Source organism: Solanum tuberosum, unplaced genomic scaffold (genome assembly GCF_000226075.1).
Source record: "Solanum tuberosum cultivar DM 1-3 516 R44 unplaced genomic scaffold, SolTub_3.0 scf00048, whole genome shotgun sequence".
Lineage (NCBI taxonomy): Eukaryota > Viridiplantae > Streptophyta > Magnoliopsida > Solanales > Solanaceae > Solanum > Solanum tuberosum.
The window spans coordinates 231,295-236,101 of NW_006238976.1; the positions used below are offsets into that span (position 1 = coordinate 231,295).

Consider the following 4,807-nt stretch of genomic DNA (forward strand, 5'->3'; position numbering starts at 1 on the left):
TATATTAACTTTTGTTAATATTTTTAACATCTCATTATTTGAGGTATAACATTCATTCATCGGGTATATAAATTACTTTAAAAAAAAAAATTTGTTACTATACTAGATTGTTCTCCTAATTTTAATGAATATAAAGACAAGATATAAAGTCATTAACTTTTTATCCTTTATCACTTTGTAAATAATGAGATGATTCATTCTAATTATCACCAAGTAGGTCGTTATTTTGGTTTGTTAAACACCTTTAAAACAAATTTATAAGTGTATTCAAAATTAATCTATAGGTGAATAGTAGAATTTATTGCTTCATATATCTTATGAAAATTGTTAATATATTGAGAATAATTTTAATCTATTCTCTTGAATAATTTTCAAATAAAATAGAAAAAGAATACCATAAAATTAATTATTTAATTTGAATATATATGTTTGACACGATGTTATAATGAGCACTGGAGCATCTGGTATTTTATTATTATTTGTATCATGTTTATTTGAAAATGTCATAATATTTTTTCTTTTTGAAAACAAATTAAATTTCTATTATAAATACATATAATATTGTAATATTGGGCCCGTAAATGGGCCTTTCATTATATTGGGCCCGTATCACGGGCTTAAAATTATCTAGTATATATATAAAAGCCATGTTTTAATTGCAATTGACCAAAAAATAGTGTCAGGAAAACAATAGTCCACCCTAATAAGTTTTGGTTTCAAGCCCTGCGAATTATTAAGAGATCCACCCATAAATGAGTCCTACAATGCATGATTTGAATTTAGTAGAAACTTCAATGTATATTGGTACTCCGGCCAATCCACCGCTTCTCTGCCAGAATATTGCCAGAGTTCTGCCAAATAGCAAATGAATATATATGTTAAATTTTTTTCTTTGTTGGAGTTTTATCCCATAAACTTCTCTTCTTCATGTACACTTAAATATCATTTTATCCTTTTAAATGAATGACGAATTATTATAAAGCTATCCAGCTAGAAATTAATCCCTATGATCGAAGACGTTATTAATTGGTTGAATATAATGTTAAGGTTGCATTTTCTACACTTAAACTAGTTTAAAAAAGAATATAAAATTGTACAGTAGTAAGTGAATATTTGTGTGGATTCTAGGAGAAAAATAAGGGGCTACTCTAGAGAGGGGAAAAAGCAAAGCATGCAGGAGTCAAGCTGACATATTAGTTTGTAGGTAGCAGTAAAATTGGCAGTGATTTTTGAAAACAATGAGAGGCAGAAATATCATTGTGTAATTAAGTAGAGAGTCAGAAAACTCAGGGGGGTAAAGTGAAAAATCTATTAAAAAATCATATCACTAGTTGAAAATTGATAGATGCTATGGGATGTTGACTCTACTTCAATAGGAATTGCGTGATGAAAGAGAATGGCCTGACCATCTAGTAAAGGTAATAAATGTATATTGTGAGCAAAAATTGATGACACAATGAGAGAAGGTTTCACTATATTCCAGGTTTGTCAGCCTTTCTATCGAGGGATAGGATGTATGTATAATGTATATGACTTCCCCCCAGTAATCAAGTATCGTCTTGGATAATCCTCTTCTCATCATCTAAATTTTGAGGTTGAATAGAGTTTAAAGTTAATTTATATATCATGATATTAGAACCAGACCCAACTTATGTATTTATATTATATATATATTTCATCCGTTGTTGTGCCTCCCTTTTATATTGACCACTCTCCAGATGTTGCGTAGGAGTGTTGAATCAACATCAATGGGCATTAGGTCCTTGCACAATACTCCCCAATGTTCACTTCTTTATGAATTTTCATTCTTTTTCTATTGTCTTTTTCCAAAAAAATTTCGTTAAAATACTTGTTTTGATGATGACAATTCAATCCTGAGAGAAGGATTACCGTAATTCATAAGAAAGCTTAGTAAAATCTGTGTAAAATATATAATACTAGCATATCTTGTGTTCTTGTGAAGAAACGTGGCGAGTCATACATTAAGCTTAGAGAACAAAAGACGAGAGGGAGTTACTCGGATGGTAAGTACCCCTCACTTCAAACCCAAAGGTTGCGAGTTCGAGTCACCAATGGAGTAAAAGAGCTCCTAGCTAGGGAGGGTAAAAAATAATAAAAAAAAGCTTAGAGAACAAAATGGAGACGTTGATTAATTAGCATTATGGTTCTTCAATTCTTGCGTAGACGAGACTATTTCAAAAACAATCTCTCTTTCTATCTTCATGAGATAATATTTATATAGTCTTCATATACTCTATCTTTCCCAAGAATCTACTTATAAAAATATACAAGATATATAATGTTGTTGTTATTCATTTCTTGTGTATGGCCATTTTCACAAAGGTGCATACTCATTTTGTATGATTTCTTAGTTTATAGATGATGTCGCGTTGCTACTCAGCTCACATAGTTTTGAACCTGTCAAATGAGCTCATAATAAATTAAAAGTTTTTCTCTATAATCGCTATTCAATATTCACCCAAGAAACTTGAGCATTATACAAGAAACGTGATGTTAGAATAACACATTACCTTCTGAATGAAATTGCAAGTTTGCAACAAAATGATCGTTCTTCTTATTAGTAACGCTAGAATTTGAAAATATTAGTATAACATTATAATTTCAAGTGCCACTACTCATTCTATTTGTTTTGATAAATAAGTATTGCTACCACATTTGATTTTAGTTTGAACCTTTTGAATCAGTCATTGCAGCTCATAATAAATTAAAAGTTTTTCTAGCTAGAACATTATACAAAAAGGTGATAAAAGTGGAGTATAATAATTGATTATCTTTTTAATTGAATTAATTTCCACAATACTAGAATAATTCTTTGTATTTGATTTTCGTGTTGCGTGTCTGAATTTTTTATAGGTATTTAATTAGTTGAACTATTTTTGCAAAAAAGTTGCATCACATAGTGAACATTTCAAAATTCAAATTTTCCAAAACAACAAATCCAAAGTTTAGTTTTCCTTTCCTAAATGGAGTAATTGCTATTTTTTATAGTGGGTGTTAGTACATAAACATCCCATCAAAGAAAAGGAGCAGATTACAAGAATGTAATAGAGCCAAGGGATGACAGAATTCAGCTTCAATTTCCAAAGTGCATATGCAATGTTACATCCACAGATCCATTATGTAATTTATACCGTCTTACTTTCACATCAAAATATATTAAGGGTAATTGATAACCTTCACCATTAGAATGAAAGTTCAAGTCGAGTAAATTTTTTTTTTACATGTTATAGTAACTTGTCATATCTTTTGAATAAACTCTAACTTAAACAGTTTATGCAACTTAAATTAGAACTCTGGTAAAGAATAGATCTTTGAAAAGATTATTCTCTCAAGGAAAAAGAAATCTTACGCAAGCTTTACAAAATTAAAGCTTAGAATGAATTATATTCTTTCACACTTTCTATAGTTTTAACCCAAAAGGTGAAACAAAATGTGGAATGACCTCTTATTCATGTGAAGAGATTTATTAGCATATCTGTGTATGATGATGTCACAAGATCTTGTACACAATACAAGTTAGGATATTATCTCTCATTTCAACATTATTTTCCATATGCCTGTCGTCAATAAAAACAGATATACATGAGAAAAAGATAAATTAGAGGAAAAGGAAACAATAAATCACATAATGAACCAATATAGTCAAATCTCTATATAATAAAACATTATCTGTCAAGATATTATTTACTGTTCTAGCAAAATATTGTTGTAGATCTAACACATAACATGATATAACATAATATGAAAAATTAGATTCTAAAAATACTTGACCGTTAGAACGAAATTTTCACACTTTTATGTCTTATAATATATAAAAATGTTTGACTGAACACAACGTTTATGAATAGATGTAAAGGAATGGAAAGATTATATCACATGTGGGAAAGTAGCTAGGAAGTAAAATCCTAAAATAAGAAATGATGAGCAAAATGGTAATAATGAAAGATAGTAGCAGAAAGAGACAGAAGAGATTCAAGAAGACATGATGAGAAAAAAGAAGCTAATGATATGTAACACTAATTCAAAACAGAGAGAAAACTGACACAAGCATAAACTCATTCTGCTTTACCTTGGCAGGAAAGTGGCAAATGAGTCAAATATCTTCATCATTACACCAATCTGCTCTTGTCCACCAACAACATTACCTAATAATGACCATATCCCACAACCTACAAAATACAAAAACAAAAACTCACCTCATATATACACCAAGATCTCACATTTAAAAACAAAAAAAAAACTTAGCTTTTCCAAAATATGTACATGTATAAAGTCACATCCTACTAGTTTTTGTCACTAAAGTAACATAGTGATGGATGCAAATATTTTTACCAAGAAAGTTTATCAAATGAACCCTTTTCCCTTAGAGGAAGCAACAATTGGGGGGAATGAAGCCTGGTCCGACAACACTAACACATTATCCATAACCCCTTTTCGTATTATAAAAATCAACTAATCTTTTTTTGAAAAGCATCTTATAGGGATTATGGATCTAGTTGGTGACCTCGAGCCAGACAACATTCCCCTCAACTGAGAGAACTTCCTCCTTATGATCTTGGAGATGGAGAAGAAATTAAGAAAACAATGTGGAAGATTATTGAGAAAGGAGGGATATTGAGAATGAATGAAGGAGTGGGGGATAATAAATAAAGGATGGAGAAAGAAAGAGAGTAAGAAAAGGACAAACAAAGTCATAAAAGCAAAGCAACAGACACTATGGGCCTTGACCCTACAATTTGCTACACAAATATGACCACTCCCCCCCCCCCCCCCCCCCGCATCACAA

General features: G+C 30.5%; 1 long non-coding RNA gene across 2 annotated transcripts; it reads right to left on the reverse strand.

Moving 5' to 3' along the window:
* Positions 1-3,079: 3,079 nt before the first annotated feature.
* On the reverse strand, positions 3,080-4,717 carry LOC107059975 (uncharacterized). 2 transcript variants are annotated; one of them, XR_001473061.1, is made up of 2 exons: positions 4,065-4,717; positions 3,080-3,578 (listed from the first exon to the last, which is right to left on the reverse strand). It is a non-coding gene; the product is annotated as an uncharacterized lncRNA (long non-coding RNA). The 2 variants fall into 2 exon arrangements; XR_001473060.1 differs by having other exon boundaries at positions 4,091-4,708.
* Between the last annotated feature and the right edge of the window lie 90 nt (positions 4,718-4,807).